Source organism: Galleria mellonella, unplaced genomic scaffold (genome assembly GCF_026898425.1).
Source record: "Galleria mellonella isolate WM207_F2 unplaced genomic scaffold, CSIRO_AGI_GalMel_v1 utg116, whole genome shotgun sequence".
Taxonomy (NCBI): Eukaryota; Metazoa; Arthropoda; class Insecta; order Lepidoptera; family Pyralidae; genus Galleria; species Galleria mellonella.
The window spans coordinates 3,758,109-3,786,055 of NW_026441978.1; the positions used below are offsets into that span (position 1 = coordinate 3,758,109).

Consider the following 27,947-nt stretch of genomic DNA (forward strand, 5'->3'; position numbering starts at 1 on the left):
TTAACTATTTATCTTATTGAAGTTTTTTTTATGTAACTTAGAATGGCAAACAAGCTGACGGCCCACCTGATGGAAAGTGGTAACCGTCGCCTATAGACATGAACAGTACCATGGACATAACAGAGTATACTGTTTTACCAATGATACCCTCCATGCGTTGACATTCTTGAGGACTCAAGTGTTATTCTTCTGTATCCTGTAAATTCACTGCCATATCCCATCCTTCAAACCGAAACACAGCCATGCGAACACAACTGTTTCACGGTAGAAACACGAATGAGACAAAGGTACCCAAGCAAACGACTTTTGTGCAAAGTCTCCCTCTAGTAAATATTGTTTAAACGTTAATTCATAGCAATTATTTACAAATCTACAAAAATAAAATAAATTACATACATATTCCCACATAAACGGGTACAAAAATAAGTTTATAAATGCATATTCCCTTCAATGATATATAAGACGAATCGAAGTTAATCGAATGTACTTATCGCATGCAATGTTTTACCCATTACCATATGACATGTATTTTAATCAAAATGGAAAACCTTTACAGTATAAATTGTATAACAATTAATCTTTAACGACATCTTAAAGGCTTCTTCAAACCTACGCTCGAAGCTCGGGGATTGCATGATTTATCAGCAGTTGCAACTAAGTGAGTAAATACTATGAAACGAGAAGTAAATTTCATAAAATTAAAGACTATTACATTGTTTTATATAGAAAATATATGGTACGTTCAATAGATTTATGTCCTAACGGAAACCGTATTTAGGGTCAGGTCAGCTGTGCATCAATGTACATATAAGCGTATTTCACTAGATGTATAGATTGTTAACATTTGTAAATGGAACTGTTCAGTCATTAGTCGTTGAATCTATTTGTGTTTTTAACCTTGTTTGGAGCTGATTCGAAAGTCGTAATGTAAGTGGTTTTCATGTTAAAAAAATAATTTATAATGTCGCCTCCGATTAAGGATTAGTCTTCGCTACTTTACGATATGGATATCAATTGTTCATAATAAGTATTTTATCTAATTTATTAATTAAAAGTTCATATAGGTAGTTATATAATTATTTTTATATATCTAAATTTAACACAATACAAAGGAATATCACTGGAAATATTTGTTTATCAGTTGCCAAAATAATTGGCAAGTAATACGTAACGTGAATATAAAATTTCAAACGACATTTTGTCGAACGTCTTCTCAAATTCAATGAAAATAGTACGGTTTGTTTCTAAAGTTTTGATTGAAATTTAAGTTTAAAAATATATGAATGGTTTGTTTCTCTGAGGTTTGGTCGAATTACTTCTGAACTTCAATATAGTTATACTTTTTTGTTTCTGTAAAGTGTCGTTCGAAGGACTTCTCAAATTCAATGACTAAGCAGTTTGGTTCTACGAGTTTCGAGTAATCTCGATTTCTCGATTAATGATATTTAAACGGTTTGTTTTTATAAGTTTTCACTCTAATTAATAATAATAAATAAAATTGCAACTATTTTTAAAGATAACGTAAACTGACATGGATCATACGCATATACTTCGAATACGAAGGTTTTTTCTATGTTCACTTTAACGGCGTGTTTCATATTAATTAATAAATTGGAATGACTGCATATCAATGACTGTATTTGCAACGGCGAGGCCAAGCCGTCAAATTATTATGATAAATTACCATCATTTATTTATTTGTAATTTTGCATTAAGTACACAAAATATCCTTCCTCAATTATACAATAATTAATAATATTTTTTCTTCTCTCCCTCTCTATAAAATGTCTTGTACTAAGACGCCTATCTTTATTATCTTAGGATTATATTTATTTAAGGAGTTAAACCATCTGCAGGATTATCAATTTTATATACTCGTAATAATGTTCGAGTTTCTACTTTTATTAGACATTATTTGAACATTTTGGAATTATTTTCTTCTATGATATATTGCATTGCATCTGTACTGAGAGATAGAAATTTACGCAATAGTTTCCAGTTGTATTTACCATTAGAAGACCCTAGGCGTGAGTTTATCTATAAAATATAATCTCCAATACCGACCGTCCAGTACGTTCCTCTTCCCGCACTATGACCCTGTTTCGTAATAGAGTAATTCGAATCTCGATTGTAAATCACAAACACCGAATGCAGAAGTCCCGTTCTTGTGTGTTTCCCACAGTGCGCTGTTTGCAAGGAGCCTAGGGCTACGGCTCAGTGTAGGCGGCCCAACACCGGTGACCGCTTGACCTCGACTCCTGGCTCCGATTGCCGGTCAACGCACTAGACGCGCGTGCGCGGCGCGATGCAATGTCGCCTGCACTTTCGTAACTCATAACGTTCGAATTTGACACTTTGACGAACTGCCATATTGGAATTTTAAATACCTACGTCTTTTGTTTTAGCGGGAATTTATAATTTCTATTGTAGTTTTAAGGTTGTTTTTAAATTTTATTTCAACAAATGTGTGTTTTTTTTTTATAGAAATTAGTTCTCTTCGTGGTCTATAAACTTTTATGTTGGCACTGCACAATTATGGTCCTGTTAGCATAAACAGTACCAATCTACGTTGCACATGCATTGTGTACATACGTTCTATGTCTAAAGTGTAGAAATGAAAATTATTTTTATACTGATAAAAAAACTAATGAATCTCGAAAACACTTTTGTTTCATACCTCTATAAGTCCGCCATTTTATATTAACGCCCTTATTTATAAAATTTAAAACCTACAAATCCACTTTAGTTATTACATTGTTTTGTAATTTTCTTCCAAATTGGGAATGTAATGTAAAATAAAGAGACAAAAGCTAAAGTACGTTTATAAGAGATTTGACGTTTTCAGAATAAGAGTTACTCCCTTACTTTTAAATGTATGCAATGTAAAGTATGTACAATAAAAAATACAATCTTTATATACATACAATACAATACATTTTTGTTTCAATAAACTATTTATAAAATTAATTTTATTATTCTTTTCCAATAATTTCTATGATTTTACATTTTTATACACTGTACAATGATTAAGTTAAAAATACGATTTTAGCAAAAAATAAATATCATTATTATAGACTATATACATACATATATTAGATACTTAAGTAATAAATAAGCACGATTCCATTAGATTTTACATTGTTATCCTGTCATAATGATTTGTTATACATTATTTTTAGTAGATATTTTATTTAAATAATGTTGTACCTTGAGAATAATTAATAGTATTTATTGATTATTGTCAATCAAGGTTACAATACAAGTAATCAATACCACACAGCATAGGTAATTAGCTACAACTATATCCTAAATTCCTAATAATTATAATTCCTATACATGCGATGGGTCTTTTTCATACAAAAAGTTAGCGCAAAATAATGCCTTTTCAACTATTTTTTTTAAAAAAGGAGCTTTCAATTTAGTTGTATTTTTTTTCTCATATTATATTTTTCTTTATTAACCAATGTAACAGTTTTCGTCACACAATGACAAATAAATTTTTATATTATAATTTTTAAATCAATAATATAAATAATAACAATGATAACAACACAATTTGAAATATAAAATAAAAATAACATTATAAATTAATTACAGTATATGTTTTTGTTATGTTACCTCATAAAAGCGATTTGCATTTATTTTTTATGTGAAAGGATACATTTACAGATTGGTCACATAGTAATTTTATTAAAATCGGTTCAGTAGTTTAATTTTTAAACCAAAATAACTAGGTTTGTCACAATTGAAGTCGTTTTTTTTGTGGAACACAATCTTTATTATACAACTTGAATTGGCAAAACAAAAACAGCCTACTAGGACAGAAGTGCTAATTAACCTATAGACATGAAGAGCATCATATTACAAAGTTGTGGGGTTTGTGGTACATTTTTAGTTGCCAGACATGACGATTAAGTTCTTACATATTTTTAAAAAGTTTAATCTGAAATGCAAAAAATGTGATGCTGGCGCATACGGAATGAGCGTCAGAAAATTATAAAAGATTCAATTTAGCTCATTTGGCTGTGGAATTCTAAAAAGCTGTAATAGGATAATGGAATTTAAACGTATGAATTATACGCCTAGCGCAGTGGTGTTAATAGTTTTATAATTTGTATGTAATTTATCTCAGAGTTGCCGACAGCTTATAATGCGTAGCGTGCACATTTATTGCAGTATTTACAGTCTTTTTCGATGTATAATTTGAAAACAAGATGGTGACTTTTTTATGAAGTTTAAAAACGACGACGTTAATTTATTTAAGATTCTCATTTGAAATATATTTTTTATATATATTTTTTTTATACAACTTAGAATGGCAAACAAGCTGACGGCCCACCTGATGGAAAGTGGTAACCGTCGCCTATAGACATGAGCAGTACCATGGACATAACTATAGTATACTCATACTGTTTCGTCCATGATAACCCCCATGCGTAAAAAAATTCAAAAAAAAAATCCACCAGTATATACCAGAGGGAGACTTTGTACAAAAGTCGATTGCTTGGGTACGTCTGTCCCATTTGTGTTTCAATCATAAAGCAGTTATGTTTGCATGGCTATGTTTTGGTTTGAAGGGTGGGATATGGCGTGAATTTACTGGATACGGAGGAATTCCTGAGGACATCCGAGTCCTCAGGAATGGCAACGCATAGGGGGTATCATGGGCGAAACAGTATACTATAGTTATGTCCATGGTACTGCTAATGTCTATAGGCGACAGTTATCACTTTCCATCAGGCGGGCCGTCAGCTTGTTTGCCATTCTAAGTTGTATAAAAAAATAATTAAATGAACCGCTTAACAACATGTATTAAGTATAAGGCGTTATTTTTCTAAGTCCACCTCTAAAATTAAAATTTCAATTTGATATCACTGCGAAATATTTATTGTAAGGATCATTTGAACTCTATTTCTAACAGATTTAAGTCAAATTTTTTTTTATATGATGATCCGTGAAATAGTAATTTTGAAAATTATCAAATTTAGAATGTCATTTCAAAATCGGCACCTCTGTCATAAGTTACTACAGATCATTTTAATTATGTTACTCCCATGACTAGGGCATCTAATCAGCGCTCTATGATATAACTATGATAGAACTATAAAATTTATGCTTTTTTTTTATTCGTGAAGATAGAATGGTAACCCCGCCTGCGCTATCGGCATATGCTGGCGGGGTACCAATGAAGAGTGACAGGTGAGGATGAAGGAAGATCAGTTGGCCCATAGTGATCAATTGAACAAGAATTAACCACTTTGTTTTCCAGGAGAAACGTGTGGAGCTCAACTTCATAGGGTGTAATGCTAGCAATGGGACTGTTAAATCTCATTACTAACAATCCTGTTCCCCCCATAAAATATATGCTAAATAAACGAATCTACGAATAAATTTCCTTCTTCTTTGATTAAGTTATTTCTTTCTTGTCTTAATACAGTTGTTTTTGTATGTAATGGCCAGTATTACCGGGATAATATCTAAAAGTATGGCTAATATATAGCACATTATGAGAGATTAGTTTTATTGTGTAATTCACATTGCTTAGTAAAAAGGTTTTTTTTTTAAACCGCACCGCGGTCAACGTACGTTGGAAGCCGCAAGTCGTTATTTCACGCTCTTACAATATACACAGCATAACTATGTGAATTTTACGAGGTCTGTCCGGAAAGTTCGTATAAAAGTGTTCTGGAATGCGAGAAAGAGGAGTGGGGAGGCCAGGTAAGCGCAGGACCCCTTCCTTATGTCCCTAACAATGCTTCAGTTCTGGTCTGACCGCCGTGCGGTGCGAACTGGCTTGTCACGCCATCTGTGAAGTTACCTCTTAACGAAACCCCGTCGGCATGGAGCCCGCTTCCGTTGAAGAGCAGCGCGTCGTAATCAAGTTTCTCTCGAAACTCGGCAAGAATGGCCGTGAAAGCAAAGAGTGGAAGACATCCGGGGAACCACGAACAAAAAAATCAAGAAAATCCCGCTCAAATGTCAAGACAATGTTGATTGTTTTTTTCGATGTTCGGGGGATTGTCCATCAAGAATTCGTCCCTCCAGGCCAGACAGTTGATGGAAAATTCTACGTCGATGTGCTCAGACGCCTCAAAGCTCGTGTGGCACGAGTTCGTCCAGAATTGGCGCGAGAGGGGCGTTGGATTCTTCACCACGACAATGCCCCTGCCCACACCTCTCTTGTTGTCCGTGAGTTTTTGAGTAAAAATTCCATTACGGTGACCGAACACCCCCCTATTCGCCGGATTTGGCCCCGTGTGACTTCTTCTTGTTCCCAAAAACCAAATTGGTACTTCGGGGGCGGCATTTGGGGGACATAAATGAGATAAAAAAAGCTACGACGGGGCAGCTGAGAAACCTACAACCAGAGGACTTTCAAGGAGCCTTCTCACAGTGGAAACGGCGTTGGCACAAGTGCATTATGTCACAGGGGGAGTACTTTGAAGGGGATAAAATTGATTTACCTGAATAATTGTAAAATAAAATTTTTAAAAAACTTTTATACGTACTTTCCGGACAAACCTCGTATGTAATTTCCTACGATTTATCCGTATTTTTCCTTATTGTACCTCGGCGTAATAGCTTAATAAATGAGTAGTTTTTATAATTGCAACTATAATTTTAGGTTGTAATTAGTTGAACATGCGGAATTGTAACCTTTTTGTTTTATTATTTCGTTTATACATTAGATTGCATTCAATTTATTGTAAACATATTTTATCAATAATTAAACTGTGTTTAATTATTGAAAAAAAAAAGACTTCATTGTGGCAAAATTATTATATTTTGATTTAAAAACTTCTAAACCGATTTAGATACAATTTCTATGGAACCAATCTGTAAATATATCATTTTAGATAAAGAGGTTTCCAAATCGGTTTACAACTGATGGAGTTATGAGGTAACAAACGTAAAAAAAACAATTGAATTGAGAACTTTCTTCTTTTTGAAGTCGGTTGAAAACAAAGTTTTTGTATTATGTTGTCTTCATGTGCAAGAGTACTTAGTTATATTTCTATTGCTAAGAATGAGTACTAGTACTTGCATTGAACTGTGTTTAGTTTTCACTGAATTAGTGACCATCAAATGTAAAATTATATATATATATATATATATATATATATATATATATATATATATATATATATATATATATATATATATATATATATATATATATATATATATATATATATATTAATTCTTTCAATTCATTTATACACTGCGTATTTATTTCTCTCTTTGCCCAATGGTTGACTGGTAGAGAACACCGTCCAGTGTTAAGTACGCCATATATACATAGTTTCATTGTGCATTAAAATTTAAATAAATATATGTATATTGAGATCTCTAAATTGTAGTAGTAAGTAAAAGATATATTCTGCTGATAACTTCATCGGCAGAGTATATCACTGTTTAGAGTTGAGCCAATTGGCTTTTACACCATGTAAAAGAAGCTTTTACTTATGTCCACAACGCGGACCCATTTTATATATTTCTTTTTATTAATATAAAATTTATTCATTTTTCTTAAATCTATCATTTACTGTCTATTGTTCCTCGTCCCGCTGTTTTACCTTCTAATATACTACTGCTGTCCACTGCTTGATTTCCTATCTTCACATCAATATTGGCAAACAAAAATTATGAAACTTTTTCTGTCACTGCCTTGGAAAATGAGACTACTTGCAATAAAAATCGTGTATATTTTCATATTTTTGTTCCAGTTAATAGAATAATTTGTATTAACATCTTTACCCTTTACAAGTATCTTGCATATCCTGTTTTCCTAGTACGGAACCATTATGAAGCGAGTACCAAGCCAGTATAAAGGTATAAATAACTTACCTGTTATTTTTGTATCCACTTTTCAACTTGGACGCTCGACCGCGTGCGAGACTCGAGTAATTAATGTTCAATAATTAACGAATTATGTGCATATTTGGAGCATGTAGCTCTGATATACGTGGACAAATGGACAATTGTAATATTTTTTTGCTGTTAGTCTATGAATGGAAATTTGTAATTATTTATTAGGTTTTGTATTAATCCGTAAGCACAGTATGTATGCCCAGATTTTCATAAGCCTATAAAATGTTTTGGCGTAATTATTTTAAGTAATTTAATCATAAAACACATATGTTATACCTATGCAGGTGGCATGTTCTTAAAGAATAACCCCTCTTGAATAATATTAGAATTAAATAAAAAAGAAAGCATAAAAACTAATACCAACCGACAGGGAAATAAATTTTCGCATTTATATTAATTGATAAGCAATTATTTGTTAAATAATTAAATATAATCTAACATTTAATTGACATTTATGCATGTATTTTAACTACCTATCGATAAAATTTTGCAATACTTAGGTATTATACAGTATAGTATACAGGGTTCGTGTATTTACTCTTCATAAAAATATTGTAACAACTTTATATTATGTACATGATTGCATTTAATAAATAAATAATATTTATTTATACTTTACTGCACAATAAAACTTTGTACAACTAGCGAGCTTAATGCCATTATGGCATTTTCTACCAGCTAACCATTAAATAAAAACAGAAAGCGTATGAAGGGCAGAGGTGGAGAAAAATGTTCATATATATATATATATATATATATATATATATATGTATATATATAAAAGCTTATAGACATGAACAGTACCATGGATATAACAGAGTATACTGTTTCGCCCATAATATTTCCCATGCGTTGCCATTCCTGAGGACTCAGGTGTTATTCCTTTGTACCCAATAAATTTATTTATTTATTTACACTTTATTGCACCAAGTAAAAAGAGAAATAACAAATACAGTAAATATTAATGAGAAGTGATACAAAAGGCGGCCTTATCGCTAAGCAATCTCTTCCAGACAACCTTTGGGTAGAGGACATTAAGAAAAAGACAAAGAGTAGGTGGCGCACTATTATATAAATATTATCATATACAAACATATATAGATACATACATACATATATACACATACATATATAATATATACACAATTAAATATATACATAACATACATACATACATACACATACTTAACAGCATACATACAACAGAAAAAAATGACGAAGGGAAACGAAGAGAGAAGACAGGAAAATAGTACTAAAGTGAGAGGTAGTAAGATTTAACAGAGGTTTTGAAGCTAGTAAGAGTTTGAGCGCACCGAATAGAGGTAGGTAGTGAGTTCCACAGGCGAACTGCCTGAACAGTAAAGGATTTAGAATAAAAGGAAGAAGAATTTATAAATATATAATAAATTCACGCCATATCCTACCCTTCAAACCGAAACACAGCCATGCAAACACAACTGCTTCACGGTTGAAACACGAATGGGACAGAGGTACCCAAGCAATCGACTTTTGTACAAAGTCTCCCTCTGGTGAACTTAATATACTTACTGCTTGACGCGAGCAAATCCACGGAGTGCAGTTAGTATTATATAAATATCTCCTAAAATGCCATTAACAAAATAGAACTATGCTCTCAGTGCTTGTCCCCGCGTCGTTGGATCGCGCGACTCTCAAGGCACTCCACTTAAATGGAAGACACTTTAATTGACTTTTACGTACACTTTATTGCGAATTTCATTGCCTCGTGGCAGCTTTGTTTTGTCTAGATGCTTGAATTCTACTTGACGTTTTAGTAGAAATGTTTCTCTTCGTAATTCTATCGAACGGTATTTTATTTTATACAGTGCTACGAAATTCCTTTTCACATTTTAAAATACATATGTACCTACATATAGCCACTTTATATGACAAGCCGATTTTTTAAAGACCATACTAGAAGGAAAACTAGAGGGTAAAAGAGGAAGGGGAAGATCGAGAAATAACTGCATGGGAAAGATACAGACAAAATTCTTTTTGAAGTCGATTAAAAAGAAAAAAAAATAATTGTTTATTTGTAATAGATATATTAAAAACTACTCAACCAATTATAAAAATTCTTTCACCTATAGAAAGCTACATTATCAGTAAGTAACATACATATATATATATATATATATATATATATTTTTTTTTTTAAATTCTGTTTATCCTTGCGAAGCCGGGCCAAATTGTTAATAATAAATATTAAAAGGATCCAAAAATGAAAAATAAGATTTTTAATACCGAACTGGATTGTAGTTCTTGTTCTATTGATATTTTCCACCAATTGAATGACGTTATTAGTTTACATGGCTTTACTTTTTTACCCGTTGTTAATGAACTAGTAGGTATAGTAGGTCTTACATGAATATTAATAAATCTAAGATCACAGGCTTTTAGAGCAAGCAATCTTGGTTAATAAATCATTTCAACTCTGCATAAATTGTTATCAATGGTTGGAAACTGTACTATTATCTGAAACCTTATACTATTTAAAGCTATTAAAGACTGTATTTACAACGAGTGGCCCTTTTAAGGACTAAAACGAATGAATATAGTAAATATTTATAAATTAATGTGTATATTTATTTTATATATATTATTGTTATTGAAAGTAAAATTTTTAGTTATTTATTGACGTCCAAAGTCTGTAATAGAGTCAATGCTCTTTTATCAAAGTATACGAAAAGAAGTTTTTTAATGGATGATAATGGAATAGTAGGTTCGCTAGTGCAATCGGTATACGTTGGCGAGGCATCAATGAGGAATGATAGGGAAAGATGTATGCGAATCAGTTGGCCTATCGTAACGATTTCGACAAGAATAAATCCCCACGGTTTCCAAAAGAAACCGCGTGGAGGTCAATCTACTAGTTATAGGACTATTAGACCTAAATACTAATAATTCCTTTTCCCCTGCGGATAGGGGGAGAGAGTTGCCAGTATCAAGGATTAATCGTCTTTAAATATATCCTGTCATGTCGATCTCCACAGTATCCTCCCAAAAATCGTTGCGAATGTGCAGGCGTGGTTATAAAAAAAAAGTTATGCGGAAATAAACTTCAATCCTTTTAATCCCTGATAGAAAGTCGCGAAACGAGAGTGAAAGTTAGCTTGTAAGTATTCGGAATCGGTAATAAATCTAATCGTAAGTAAAATTACATAAAATGAGAAAGCATGCATCACGTCTCCCGTGTCGTTTGCAAAGTTATTCTAGATAGATAGATAGATAGATACTCTTTATTGTTTCCTCCAAAAGATTACAACAGTAAACTTATTATAAATACAAACAATCACAAGAAATAATCACAATGAGAAAACAATGGGCGACCTTATCGCTAAGAGCGATCTCTTCCAGGCAACCTTTGGATGGAGAGGAGTAATCTAGATGTACTGGGTATGCTAACGAAGTGTGAATACGAGCAGGATTCTATGTTCAGAAGCCGCGCGCTCCCCACCTCGGCGCCAGTCACCAATTAGCGATTATCTCTCAACTTTTTAGCCACTGCCATTTAACTTGACTGACGACTTATCTGCAATTATAGTAATTCACGTATTATTAGTACATACCGACCTTTATTTTGCATGCACCTACGACAGACGGAGGAAAATGCTTTCCCTATTTTGTAGTTGTAGTGAACGTAATAGCATCAATTTAAAATTATGACCATTTACTGGTTGATATTTTTTTTTAACAGCTAATACGTATACATCTCACTACGATTAAATTAATAATCATAACTGTGGCGCTTTATTATAGTGTATTTAGTGGATTTCTAGACAGTACCATAGACATAACAGAGTATACTGTTTCACCCATGATACTCCCCATGCGTTGCCATTCCTGAGGACTCAGGTGTTATTCCTCTGTACCTTGTAACTTCACGCCATATCCCACCCTTCAAACTGAAACACAGCCATGCAAACACAACTGCTTCACGGTAGAAACACGAATGGGACAGAGGTACCCAAGCAATCGACTTTTGTACAAAGTCTCCCTCTGGTAAATATATTATTGATTGCACTTTTAAAAAGATATCTTTACACTAGCAATTTAGGTACTTTTTCTACAGTAGGGATTCCAAAGGTGATGCTATTCAGAAAAATTTTCGTAAAAAAAATAAATTATGTTCATCGTTCGAGTTCTAACATATTTCAAATTTAATACAGACCTATTTAGACCATACGCTTTGTCACAATTTGGAAAACCCTTGATCCTTCAACCAGAGGCTTCTAAAGTGAACTCTATTTTGGAATCCTCTAGTCAATGCTTTAAGATTAATTCTCACGCAGGCATCCTGACCAGATGTATGGCATAAAATATGTTGTACTGCCATTTATGTATGGCGCTTACTTAGTCTAGACTGAAACTGGTAGGACATAGGAAATAACACTGTTGACCTAACTAGCATTCATTGATCTAGTTTTAATATATCCGTCTAAGAGATTAATTTACACTGCCTTATCTTTAATTAATGCAATAAAATTGTAACTAGACGTCTGTACATTGGAGATGGGACATCATCATCATCATCATCTATCTGCCTTTAACTGTCCACTGCTGAACATAAGCCTGCCCTTTGGGTGGTTTTGCCAGTAGTTGCTTGGCATGCGGATTGGCAACCGTAATTAGGCTTTAGAAATGTTTTAAGAGACACACTACTGTCCATCCCTCACCAGAGGGAGACTTTGTACGAAAGTCGTTTGCTTGGGTACCTCTGTTCCATTCGTGTTTCAACCGTAAAGTAGTTGTGTTTGCATGGCTGTGTTTCGGTTTGAAGGGTGGGATATGGCGTGAATTTACAGGGTACAGAGGAATAACACCTGAGTCCTCAGGAATGACAACACATGGGGGGTATTATGGGCGAAACAGTATACTCTGTTATGTCTATGGTACTGCTCATGTCTACAGGCGACGGTTATCACTTTCCATCAGGTAGGCCGTCAGCTTGTTTACCATTCTAAGTTGTATAAAAAACCCTCCCTTAGTCGCCTCTTATGAGACCCATGGGAAGGGGGTGGCGTATTCTATGCCGGGACCACATGACAATAAACATGGGAAATACTTAAAAAAAAATATATCAGGAGCTTAATAAGAGCAATAGAAACCAAAATAATTATTTTAGGAAATTTTGTCTGTCTGATTCGACATTATGCAAAAATTACAGTACCAAATTGAATATGGTTTTTATTATAGTATTCCTAAAGGTCTGTCTTAAAAAATGATGTATGTTTTATCTTTAAATACTACGTAGAAATAGTCTATTTCTTTAGTTTACTTCAGAGACACATGAGTAGGATGTAGCGGGCAAAAAGCTAGTAAATCATATAGAAGATCTACGTACGCGAGACATAATCCTCGGCGCACATTTTTGTCCATCATAATTTAACGCAGAATTGCGTGTTTTAACATACATATCGTACATGTGCCAGTGGAAGTATGCAGGATTTACGATACAAAATTATTTCCTTAAAATGTTTTCGATTGACCGGATTCAAATGTAATGCCCTTCTTCGTTTTACTATTATCTGTAAGTCTATCAAATATTACCACGATTATTTAGGGTGAAAGAGATTGTTAGTAATGGGGTCTAATTGACCCGTTGCTAGCAATACATCCATATCAGGTCAATCTCCACGCGGTTCCCCCTGGAAACCATTGTAGTTAATTCTAATGGAATTCGTCATGATGGGCTAATTGACCTGCTTTCATCGTCACCTATCGTCGGTGCCCTGCCAGCGTATACCGATAGCGCAGGCGGGGTTACCATTCTATTATCACCCATTAAAAAAACACGATTCATTGAGTTAGGGGCAACAAACAAAAAAACTCACTTTCGAAAAAAACAGCATCAAATCAGCTCGTTTACCGCTCAGTAATCAAGCAATTAGTATTTAATCGTGTGGCCAGACTGTAGACTGCTTTAAAAATAGCTCAAATACCTATTCGGTTTAATAAATAACGTGCAGAGACGAATGGAGTATTGTTAATTGCTATACTCACGCAACGACCATAACCACTGTGGTGAATTTACAACAATTCATAATTAAATCCATTTCTTTGCTTCTTGTTGTCTTTTTACAACTTTATAAGTCAATATTATCTAATTACTATCTAATTATTAAAATAGAAAAAAAAACTTCTTGCGAGCAGTCGTAGTGTACGATAACCTCCCATTAGATGGAGTGATGACCGCAAATGCATTGCAGGAAGTGAGTAGAGGCAGGTTGCTCAGGACGATTCCTTATAGCAGTCTATGGGGAAGGCATATGTTCAGCAGTGGACAAACAATGGCTCAGAGAATTACTAATTATAATTAATTTTTAAAGTATTTATTTGGTGATCAAAATAACCATTATTTATTTTGTTTCAATACATTTTAAGAGTGTTCATCATTTTTTCTTACTAAAGTTTGGCCACGTTACATTTATCTCTTAATTTTAAAAAACGACTGAACAATTTTCAATGTGTCTGATTGATTTTATAAAAAGTGATCTATTAGCTAACTAAAACGTTAATCTTCTTAATATTTTACTTCGAAATTTTTCAAATATTATGTTGCCTTTGAAATTAAAATTTTCAATGGCCGTTCAATGAAAATATTATTGTATGATTAAGTTGCCTGTCAGAATACTTTTTTAAATTAATACATATAAGGTTTCTGTCTGTACATGGAAGGTATATAAGAAAAACTATTATGTAAACTATTATACCATGAACGCAATTTGAAGGTATATGCTTACAGATAACAAAAATCCAAATCGGTTTAGAACTGACGGAGTTTTGAGGCAACTAATATAAAAAATATAACCGTATGATCTTCCTTCTTATTAAAGTAAGTTGAAAAGGGCAATTATTAGTAAAATTATTGGATGTTGCAACGCACGAGTGCTGCAAGTGTTCATTGGCTGCGGCGCTCGCGGGCTATATGCTTAATTTATTCCTCTACGTGAGTATAAAGTAATTAGACACGTATATTTCGCTAATAGTGACCCGCCTCTGCTTCGCACGGTTTCTTTTTGTGAATAAAATAGAGCCTATGTTACTTACTTTTCATATAGTATTCTATATACAGTATATATGTATAGTTGTTAAAAATTAAAAGTAGTTTTTCAGTTTATCACTACATAGTATAAATCAAAGTCGCTGTCGCTGTCTGTCCGTCTCTATGTATGCTTAAATCTTTAAAACTACGCAACGGATTTTGAAGCGGTTTTCTTTAATAGATAGAGTGATTCAAGAGGAAGGTTTATATGTATAATACATGCATAATATTGTAGAATAACGCTGATAATTTTAGAGGTTTCTAATGTGATGTAATGTGTACCCGTGCGAAGCCGGGGTGGATCGCTAGTCTATTATAAAAAATAATACAAAAAAATTAAAAAAAAATGTACTCTTTATAATTTAGTCCAGATACCAAATTAAAATTATCTTTATCCAAATAGATTCGTTTACAAGCACTTTTAAATGGTATTTTTTTTAACCTACTCCAGGGTTTGGAAGGTTGTAATGTGATGAGAAGAGCCCGCAAGAAACTCAACAGTTACTCTTTTAAATCTCTGTTAACATTATGTGTGTTTATTTAAATGTACTATGTCTAAAATTACATGGTCGATAGAAGCCCGTGATCGACTAACGCCATGCATATTTGTCATTCAAGTAATCCTTTAGTGTTTAATAGGCTTTGTTAAATAAGTGTTTTTTTTTTTTTAATAACAGTTTTAAACTTTGTAAAAGTTTATTCAAAATATACTTTGGTATCTTTTAATAACCTATAATGCCCATTTCCATAATAGATTAACTTTTTTTAAACGCTATCAATTTGGCAAGCGTGGCATAGAACGAAGTAATAGAAAAGTTGGTAAGTTTAAAATTTGTAATTATTATAATTATTTTTTAAAAAATATTTAAATGAATGTTTTGTATACAGTTCTTTATTAAATAGTTTATTTACTTTACATAATAGTGTGTTTAATTACAGCCCTCAAGTATATAAATAAAAACAAACCTTATCTTTTGAGAAAACAGTTTGTTTTCACAAAAATACAATGTTGATACGACTTAATCACGGATTGAACCAGTTCTTTGGATTACATTTATTTCCCTTAAAGCCGGTATGTTCCTTGATAACTTTGATAGTATTATATTCGCTGTGACTTTGATATCTTGCGGCTGTGTAGGCAAAGTAGCTTTCCGACCAGTTACGTTCAGTTGACATGTTGCACTTAAAAACTATATAAAAAAAAACAAGATAAGTCAAAGACTTGATCAAGGCCTTGTTTTTACTTTTTCTGTGCAGGATAGATAAATCGATATTTATTTTTTATTCTATAAATAGTTGATAATAATTAGAAATCTATATATAAAAAAATAGTATGCAGTGTATATATGACAGTAATATATTAGTTTCAGTATCTATATACTTATAAAATCGTTTGTCTTGACTAAGTATCAATGTAAAGCCTTTTAAGTTCTAGACTTAGAAATGAGATGTACATTGATGTTAATACTATTGCAAGTTGAAATTTGGGCCAAAATTTAAATAGATAGAATAATATTATTTTTTATTGTTTCCTCCAAAAGATTACAATAGCAAACTCATTATAGATACAAACAAATTACAAGAAATAATCACAGTGAGAAAACAAATGGGTGTCCTTATCACTAAAAGCGATTTCTTCCAGGCAACCCTCGGATGGAGAGAAGTAATTATAATATAATTTAATTTTATAACGTAATAGTCGGCTAAGAAAAGATTATGATAAACTTCAATTAAAGGGAAAACTACACCACTATATACTAAAGCAATATTAACAAATAAATACCTACACTAAAATATAAAATTGATCGTACAAAGTAATTTTTTTTTATTTTTATGTATATTTTTTATTTATATACAATACATTTGTATTTATACAACTTAGAATGGTAAACAAGCTGACGGTCCACCTGATGGAAAGTGGTAACCGTCGCCTATAGACATGAGCAGTACCATGGACATAACAGAGTATACTGTTTCACCCATGAAACCCCCCATGCGTTGCCATTCCTGAGGACTCAGGTGTAATTCCTCTGTACTCAGTAAATTCACTGCCATATCCCACCCTTCAAATAGCCATGCAAACATAACTGCTTTATGGTAGAAATACGAATGGGACAAAGGTGTCCAGGCAAACGACTTTTATACAAACTCTCTTTCTGGTAATTTAAAATAACCACGTTTCTTTGACTGTGGAGTCAAATTCATAAGTGAAACCTTTGGTACCTACCTAGTGAAACCTGGTAGTTTATGCTGAATGTGAAGACTCAAATGTAAAATTACCTGAAAAAGTAAAATAAAATACATTAAAAGTTATCTTAATTAATTTTTTAAAATAATTATTATAATCCGATTGATATTTCTAGCAATATACCCTGTCAGGTTTACCTCCACGCGGTTCCCCCCTGGAATAAATTCTTCTGGAGTTAATCACGATAGGCTAACTGAAATGCTTTCATCTTCACATATCATCTATCAATGGTGCCCTGTCAACGTATACCGATATACCATAGATAGGGTTACCATTCCATTATCAACCATAAAAAAGCCTATGCCTATATTAAACCAGAAACACATGGAGATGATCTGTGAACGCTCGAGTAGTATCATCGATATTAAGTCGAATAGATTCAATAGTTTTTTTTTTGGTCAACGTTAATGGACGCACGGCAGACAGTATTCGATTATATTATGCAGAAATGTTAATTAATACTATATGCATAACGAGACTACATAAATCATATGCAACTAGATGAACTGCACCGCTACCAGTTTGCGACTCACTATTGCCTAGAGCAGTGTTTTTCAACCTTTTTCATGACACGATCCCCAAGTATGAAAAAATATTTCGCGACCCCTGACGTATTTTTTTGTTGATTTGTATTACGTATTACAAACATACAAATGTTTTAGTTAACATTATGTTTATTTTTGTTACTTTGTTTTTGTTGAGGTAGTTTTCGTGACCGTCTTGTACAGGCTTCGTAACCCCCAGGGGGTCGCGACCCACACGTTGTAAAACACTGGCCATTTGCAGAGAATGATCACATTTTAAAAGAAATATATGAGAATAAGTATTTGATACGAGTAGTTGATCCACTTTCAGTTCTTGTCACCTCGCCCAATTGTTTTTCACTGTTTTCTGCCAATATTTTCTATTTTTTTTTGGACAGATTGATGTTAGTCTCGTGAAAGCTATCCTCAATGCTTTCCAACCAGTGGCTTTTGCATTCATTATCTTCCTACTATCTTGTAGAGATTATAAACCCATCTGAAGAGGTCAGTCCACACGACGTTTTCCTGTATGTGGTCTGGATTTTAACAGTTTTCTTCGAACAAGTATATCGTAAACACAAAATATTAAACTAAATCGAATCTTGATTCACTCGTGCGTCCGAATCTCTGGAGTTACTATTGGCACTAGAGGTGGGATGATGTGAGTGTGGTATAAGATGGGTGAGCCACCCAAATTTGGCTCCCAACTTTTATGTCTTGGGAAGAAAAGGAACTATTAATAATGTGGTCTAACAGCCCTATTGCTAACACACACAGTACCTCTGGAAACCATCGTGGTTATTTCCCGATGAATTCGTCATGATGAGCCAACTGACCTGACTTCATCCTCACCTATCATCACTCACTGGTGATCCGCCAGTATATAGCAATACCGCAAGCACGGGTCACCATTCCATTATCATTCATAATTTTTTTATACTGTTATCTCTTTCTAACATAGTAGAATTGTTGTATACAGAATTATCAGCCACGCCGTTCGTGTTCCCCCCACTTCCACTTAATGGCTTGAAGTTCATAAATCAATCTCTGTCAGTATTACTATGATATGTTGTTTTAGAGTTAGTTATCAAAATAACGGACAATGTCTGCTCTAAAATTGTTCTAATCGTCAACAAAAGTTGACGATTAGAACAATTTTAGAGAATTTTTTATTTTTTAATTGGTAATTACGGTTTATTTTTTGTATTGCCTGCTTATTTGAATTTTAATCCGCTTTTGTTATTAATATTATCCAGCTAAAAATGTATAGGAATGCTTTTAGTAAAAACAATAATTATCTTTAAAACTAGCTGATTCCGCGAAATTCGTACTGCCTAACAGTCGATTCTTTAATTTTTTAGTTTTTTTAAATACTTATTCTGCTATTCGGGACGCCGGCTCAGCTAGTAGGATAAAATAAAGAAAAAAGAAAGTTAATAAGTCAACAATTACATTATGTCAAAAAATCAGACATCGTCTAATTTCAGTTTGATTATATTAGAAAATAAATATATTTAAAATTTAAAATCTTGTAATCTATTTTTTTTTAATCTACTCGTATCTACGTTCATAGACGAAAATACATTTTAATCCATAAAAAAAAACTACGTCTTCGTAATAAAAGACTGATGTACGAAATAATGTTTTGTAGACACATTGATATTCAAAGATACTGAAAAATATTTGAATTCAGAACGAAAAACCGTTTGTCTACGTAATTTTATTTCGCAATGAAAGGAATTTTGCTCCACGAAAGAAAAACCGATGGTTTCAATCGTCACAATTATCGACCAATCGGTTTCAAAATGTTTTTTTCTAATAACATCAATATATTTTAGAATTAGTATTGTTATTAGTAGTATTGAATAATCACAAGAAGTAAAATGCTTTTAGCATTAAGTCCGCCATGTACACATATTTGTACTAATGAATAAATAAATAAAGAATTGTATAGGTCAGTGATTCTCAACCACTGTGCCGCGGCACTTTTGTGTGCCGCCAAATTTTAAAAGTGTGCCGCCAAATTTTGCAAATATTTAAAATTTTTGTCATAAACTATTTATGCAGTGTGTTGTAGTAAGTAAATAATTTTTATCTTTTTCTTTGTGTGCCGCCAAATTTTGAAATCGTTAAATATGTGCCGCAACAAAAAAAAAAAAGGTTGAGAATCACTGGTATAGGTAATACAATTTAAAAACTAAACTATTGATATGACTTTGTAAAAGTTTCAATGAGACCAATCTAAAAGTATATTCTTAAAAAAAAAAAGGAATTTCTAAATCGATTTACAAATAACGTAGTTATGAGGTAAAATAAAAAAAAATACAAGTGAATCGAGAATCTTCTTCTTTTATTAAGTTGGTTCAAAACAGATACATACATCCTTTCGGATATCGCTTAAAAACAATATAAAGACAACTTCCATTGATCAATAATTTGTATTGATATTTATCTGCCAATGATAAGCGCATACCGAGCTAATTATGACAATTGTTCCAACTCATATAACATGACTTAGATGTTAGACGTATAATGATGCACGACTGGTTGTGAATGCACAAATCTAAATAACCATCTCGTTATTCGTATCAGTTTTTTAAGGTGATATCTTGTTAAGTGATAAATTATACGCTGATTTATTCATTCCGTTTCATGAAATCAAAATTGGAATATTTAATTATTAAGCATTCTTAACACGACACACGTCTTAGATTATGTTTGCTTCTCGAGCCAATGATTTTTTATTATAACGTCATTGTCTCGAACATATTTTATTTTTTAACTTGTTTTTAACTTTGTTCTAAGGAGATCAGAATATATTGATTAACTAAAATATAATAACATATACGTCCTTTTCCATCCGAAAAACTACATATATACTAACCCCCTTATTCGGGGGGAAAGGGATTGTTAGTAATGGAGTTTGACAGCCCCATTGCTAGCAATTTGCCCTATCAGGTCGACCTCCACGTGGTTCCCCCTGGAAATCATTGTGAACAATTCTTGTTGAATTCGTCACGATGGGCTAACTGGCTTGCTTCATCCTCACCTATCATTTTTCACTGGTGCCCCGCCGGTGTATACCAATAGCGCGGGCGGGGGGTTACCATTCCATTATCACCCATAAAAAAAACCCTTATTCATAATAGCTAAAACCTTCTATAAACTTATTATTACTGCTATTCAAGTGTTTTATCACTATCTTTCCAATTGAGAAATTAGCGCAAAAGAAAAATGTTTTTAAATAGCTAAAATAGATTTATGTAAAGTTTGGCGTTTTAATAAAAAGTTGTCAAAAAACTTACCCTGTTTTTTAACAACTTTTTATAAGCGTTAAGGACTCAAGAGGTAAATAAATAATAAAATAAACAAAGTTGTAGAGGAGTTAAAACATGACCTTAATACATACATACATAACGTACTCACTATCTATTTATTGCTTTAGGTCTAGGGCCATTATTGTAATATCTTGGAGACCAGGTAATATTAAATTCGAAGTCGATAAAACGAACGGTTGTAAAACTAGTTTGCTTCCTAAGAAATATGATCTCATGACACGTGGGTTAATCCTGCCGATAGCAAAAAGAATTATGAAAATCGGTTCAGAGTTGGTGAAGATATAGAGTAATAAAAATACTGGAGTTTTTTTAAACCGCTTAACAAACACATATTCCATAGCTCTTTATACTAAATTGTAAAGGAGTTAATTTATTTACTAAATTTTATTCAAGCATTAAGAAAAAAGATTCGTTGTTTTTTTAACGAAAATGTTTGCAGAGCGATTCATCTTTTTGTCAACCCACGAAACGTATTATAGTGAGAATATTGCGTTCAAAGAAGAAAGTAGCTCTACTGGATCACGAACATATTTTAGGATAGTCATGCGCTGCTGGACATGCGAGTTTGGAATATTATTTATTGTTCGATCAAGTGCGACTACGAGATACTCGCAGATGGCATACATTTGAGTACATTTTACGCGGCTACTGAAGAAAACAGGGCAAAAAGAAGGATATACGCTACGCAAAAAAAAAAAAAACTGCGAATCCAATGGTATCATTATTCCTTTTAAATTTCCATGTTTTTTTTTTATACAACTTAGAATGGCAAACAAGCTGACGGCTCACCTGATGGAAAGTGGTAACTGTCACCTATAGACATGAGCAGTACCATGGACATAACAGAGTATACTGTTTCGTCCATGATACCCCATATGCGTGCCATTCCTGAGGACTTAGATGTTATTCCTCTGTACCCAGTAAATTCACGCCATATCCCACCCTTCAAACCGAAACACAGCTATGTAAACACAACTGCTTTACAGTTGAAACACGAATAGGACAGAAGTACCCAAGCAAACGACTTTTGTACAAAGTCTCCTGGTGTATCTATTTTTTATTATTAGATAAATGCGAAGGCAAAGATAAAGAAAGAAAAGTTATACTGTCTATGGTACAGGTCTTATGGTATCCCGCCACAAACTAAAGTTTCATCCCAATCATCTGGACGAGTGGCAGTCTTCCACCGTGCGTTTCTCAAGGCACTTTCTTCCACGCACAACCATTCTTTGGAATCAACTTCCAGCAGCAGTATTTCCGAACCGATACGACAGCATAACCTTCAAGAAAAGAGTATATTCCTTTTTAAAAGGCCGGCAGCACACCTGCAATGCCGCTGGTGTTGTGGGTGATCATGGGCGGCGGTAGTCACTTACCATCAGGTGAGCCGCATGCTCGTTTGCCCCCTGTGTTGTAAAAAAAAAAAAAAAAAAAAAGGTGTAAAATATTTGAATTTAGAATGTGGAATGTTTAGTAACAATAAGTCCGTCCTCTCTTGATGATTTATCATGATAGGCCAACTATCATCATTTAATATCCTTCATCTCGCCAGCATATAATTACCATTACATAAAAATATAACCAGTCTTTCACGCCATCTCCCGTGATGATGAGTCAAACTAAAGTAATTTCATCCCCACCTATCATCACAGGTCTACGTCTACCCATAACACAACCTAGGTTACCATTCCATCATCATTAATTTCAATAAAAATGGATTTTTTATGGATGTACTTATATATACTTATAATTTTTATCTTAATTTCAAAACGGAATAGAAAATATTCAAGCGAGGACAACAAAAGACGAGAAAGTTATTCGGTTAAGTGGCTGGTCGTTAAACAGAAGATAAATAATTAAATATTCCGAGTTAAGGTGCAGTAAATTGGATGTTATTAGCATTAAAGTTACTAGATCAGTTTCATCATCATCATCATCATAAGGAATTTTAAATTAAGGAGGGAGCATGGTATACTAATTGGCAGCTGCTGTGCAATTATAACATTTGTTACTTGAACACCGGTTAACGTTTATATTATTTATTACTTCTAGCCATTCAACTGCGTGAACTAAACAATATTTAGTTTAAATCGTCCCGTTTATTTTTATATTATCTTTTTGATTTAGGCTTCAAATTCTTCTCTTTGAGTTGGAAATGCATTCAATATGTATAAATTTATGTTTATCTAGTTCTTCTTGTTTGAAAATTGTCACAATATTATACACCGCTCTACCCGCTGACATTGATGCTCCTTTCCATCTCTTCTCTCTCTTTAAGAGACGCGTTTGTATTTTTAATTACCTCTGCAATATTTTTATGCATAATTAGTGTTTACAATAAAGTATTAAATAAATAAATAAAATAAAAGGGAATGCTGATTGACTGATTGACCCATATATCAACGAAATTATGCACATAGATTTTTTATATAGCATAGGTAAACAATAAGAAAGTAATATTGAAAATTCAATCTCTGAGAGAGTAAAAGAGGGGTTGCTAATTTGTATGAAATTTCGGCAGCTTAGAAATTAGATACGTAAAATTAGATTTAGGCCAATAGTTCAAAACAAAAATTATTTTTTTAAAGAATTACCTTTTAAAGATTTTCACCCCTTTCAGGGGTGAAATAGAGGATGAAAGTTTCTAGGGGTGTTTTGTTACAATTGAAGCTAATTATAATTGAAGAAGTACTAGATTTTAGTAGACTTCTGAATAGAAATAAATAAAATACTTTTAGCGTTATCGGAAATTTCAGCTATAGACAGAAGAGTGATTCCCGCGAGAAATCGAATACAACACGCGGGAGAAGCCGCGGGACTATGCAAATAAATCCCTACTAATATTATTTATTTATTTATTAAATTTTAATACACCTGGATAGTGTAAATGGCGGACTTAACACCATATGGCGTTATCTACCAGTCGACCGTAGACAGGAATAACTGAAAATATAATTGACGGTGAAACGTAATGAATAATATTAAATTAAAATAGTAATTTAAAATTATAGCGTTTGTTTATTTGATACCTTTGGGCGCCTTAACGTCTGTGCCAATCGTCGTGGAATTTGGCATACCTACACGTAGTATATGGCACTGGCTAGGAATAAATAGGCTGCTTTTTAATCTAATCACGATATTCAAGTCGTAGGCGCACCAAGTCACCTATTTTTTTTATACAACTTAGAATGGCAAACAAGCAGACGGCCCACCTGATGGAAAGCGGTAACCGTCGCCTATAGACATGAGCAGTACCATGGACATAACAGAGTATACTGTTTCGCCCATGATACCCCCCATGCGTTGCCATTCCTAAGGGATTTTTTTGTTTCATTTTTTACTCTAAAGCATTAACGCTGTCTTGTTATATTTTGATCTGTAGTGTAATAAGTACTGATAGATGAAAATCTGAAGAGTGTACTGATGACGCAATACATAGGGAGAAGGAGAAAAGAATTATTAGTAATACGGGCTACCAGCCCCTTTGCTAGCAATATAACCTGTCACGTCGAATTTCACGTGGTCCCCTCTGGAAACTATTATGCTGAATTCCAGGTATCACTAACTGACTTGCCTTTTCATTTTTACTTATCATCCCTGGTGCTACGCCAGGGAGGCGGGGTTACCATTTCATTAAGATACAAAAAAAAGGTATATTAAACTGTGAACACCACAGTATTTATTCTAAAAGGCTCAGACAGATTTGGGCATGTCGAATATTATATTTACTATACCGGCAATAGTCAACAAATGCTTCTGACTCGGAATGTCATTAGGTTGTTTTTTATTATTTTTTGTCACTGCGGAATTTTGCCCCCTAAGCAATGTTTTGTCACTTTTTATTAATCCATCTAATGCTTAACTTTTTTTACTGTTCTACGTATTACATTATTATTTAGTCATGTTTGTGTGGGGGGGGGGGGGGATTGTTAGTAACGGCATCTAGCGGCTTTGTCTTTTTTTAATGTGTAAAAATGAAATTGTGACCTCGCTGTCGCTATTGGTATACGTTGGCGGGGCACCTGTAATAAGTGAAAAAGAAGCAGAGGGACTACCATGAAATATTTTCCAAAATTTTAAGGGCGAACGAAACACAAATTTGATGTTAAAATTACAAAACACATAGTGTTTAAAAATATTAAAATATCGTTCCTTTAGACTACTATGGTAGGATTTATAACGTAAGAAATGTTAAGCTGCATTTACTGGGCCGATTTCGGTACGAACAAGAAGATTAAATTGAGCCCAAAAATTCGAAATTTCATTTCATGCTAGACTCCCAGGTCAGTTGGCCCATTGTGACGAATTGAACAATAATTAACTATGATGGGTTCAAGGGATCGCGTGGAGGTCAACTGATGGGGTATATTGCTAGCAATGGGACTGTTAAACCACCATTAACAATTCCTGCTTCTCCCTTTCGGCTTACTTTCGGCATTGGATTGATGTTATCTTAGAAGGCTCGCGTGACATTTTACAATTACAACTCACGCAGAAAAAGTTTCTGGCAAAAATTAGTATGACAATAAATCAATACAAAATACAGATAAAATTTGCGATTCAAATTCGATAGATAGGAGTTTTTTTATCGAAAAAATTTCGACTTCATGACACTGACGCGTGCAAACTCATTTATATGCACGTCCGATTTCACGAACACACATCTCGCTCGTTAAAATTAGCTGTACATTCGATTTGGTTACCACAAATGGTATAAAATAACAGGTATACTCAGTCGGCCTGGTGACACAAGGACGAGCACCGAACCGGCGACCCCGGGGTCGGCGACCGCGGCTAGCGGGAACTGCACCCATACGACTATAATCTATAGCCACTTAACGCGTGGCCACAAAATGACAATGTGTGGAATAGATCAGAATTGGTCAAACTGTGGTCTGCAATTATTGTAATATTAAGCAAATAATTTTGTTTGAATTGTGATCGAATTTTTATATGTTCTATACATTAAGTATATTCTTAAGTGTAATTTATGTAATAATATTAAACAAATAATAGAGCAAGATAGAGTAAAAGTGTGAGATAGCCCGTTATATAGAAACGTTTGTGAATATGTCAAAACCGAAAGTTTGCCAAAATAAAAGTACCTACTGAAATTTCTCCTATACAGTAATACTTCGTTACGCTACCTCGACTTACGCGGAGCCGGAATTACGAGATCTTCAAATTACGTCGATTTTATTATTTGAACGCCATAAAAATCTAGATTGCTCATGTTTTCTCTACATTATTGTTAAGTTAATGTGCATATTCCGCGAAATGGACGCATAGTTAGGAGTCAGGAGGTCACAGAAAGGCATTAGCAGCTATACCCCGACTTACGCGGTTATCGTTCAGTCCTACCTATTGCGTAATTACGATGTTATGCTATGATCTTGAGTTTACTATTTATCGCTACAGTCTTAATGTAATTGAGATAGGTGCAAATATTGATTACTTTATGTAATAAAGTATCTATTGTAAACGAATTAAACTATGAGTTTCTGGATATTACTGAGTATGCATAGAGTGTACTAACCTACATGAAAGAGATGGAAATAAAAAATATCATAACCAATGAATTTGTCTTGTTTATTTTACTTTTGATTTCTTAAAAGATGTATTATTATCGCTGTTAAAATAAGAAACTACGAAAATACAAAAGATTTATTTCTATGATTGGCTCATGACAGTCGATTGCATTCTTTACGATGCGGGCCGCTACAACACGAATTATTGCGTTATTGCGGCCCGCACAAAAACTAAGGCTTGGTAAAAACTGATTTGTAGACACGCGCCAAATAGGGAAGCTGTATACTGTGCGAACTTGACCTAAAGTGACTTTAAATAGAAATATTCCATATAGGTTTTCTACAGAAATCAAATTATGCTAGAACTGTCTGTAGAGTCTGTATAGACCAATTTGTCAAATAAGTACAGACCTATTTGACAAATGGGTATAAACTGCTTATGTATTTTCTGGGTGGATATGGCAGTGAATTTACAGGGTACAGAGGAATAACACCTTAGTGTTAACACCTTAGTGTAACACCACCACACCACGCAACCTATGGGGAGTATCATTGGCGAAACATAACAGAGTATATACTATACTCTGTTATGTCCATGTCCATAAGCGACGGTTATCACTTTCCATCAGCTTGTTTGCTGCATTCTATGTTGTATAAAAATCCTTTAACCGCATTAGTTACAGTAATGTTCGATATAGCCTTTTTTAGAATAAATATTACACTATATTATGTATTTTTACTACTATAACGGTACGTTTCATTATATGTAATAAGTTTACGATTTAAGGACTTTCGAGAGTCTTGCCCAATCGTCTTACGCACAAACTCGACGATTTCCAGCCACCCGAACAAGCTGGCTTCCGAAAGGGCTTTAGCACCATATACCCCATACATGCGCTACGGCAGATTATACAGAAGACCGAAAAGTACAATCTGCCACTGTATCTGGCATTTTTTTTTATGTGTGACAATGGTATGATAACCCCGCTTGCGCTGTACGCTGACGGGGCACCAGTGAGGTTTTTTTTATGCATGATAATGAAATGGTAACCCTGCTCGCGCTATCAATATACACTAGCAGGGCACCAGTGAGTGATGATTGGCGAGGATGAAAAGGCAGGTCAGTTAGCCCATCGTGACGAATTCAACGACACATTAATCACGATAGTTTCCAGGAGAAGCCGCGTGGAGGTCGACTTGATAGGGAATATTAATAGCAATGAGGACTAACCTCCCCATTGCTAACAATCCCTTCCCCCCAACTAGAGGTGGAATAGGTGAGCATATAAAAACGGGTCAATTAGCCAATCATGACGAATTCCATTAGAATTAATCACGATAGTTTCCAGGGGGAACCGCGTGTAGGTCGACCTG

The 27,947-nt window shown here is 33.7% G+C and overlaps 1 protein-coding gene across 3 annotated transcripts in view; it reads right to left on the reverse strand.

Annotated features, from left to right (window-relative positions):
• Positions 1-27,947, reverse strand: part of LOC113512820 (uncharacterized) — an 85,085-nt gene that overhangs the window by 19,609 nt on the left and 37,529 nt on the right. Inside the window, exon 1 of one of the 3 annotated variants that reach the window (XM_052894442.1) lies at positions 11,221-11,394. The exons of 1 other annotated variant lie outside the window; for it this stretch is intronic. The gene's annotated coding sequence lies outside the window, so the exon portion shown is untranslated. Of the gene's footprint in view, positions 1-2,064; positions 2,163-11,220; positions 11,395-27,947 lie in introns of those variants that run through there. One more of the 3 variants, XM_052894445.1, reaches the window with a different exon arrangement.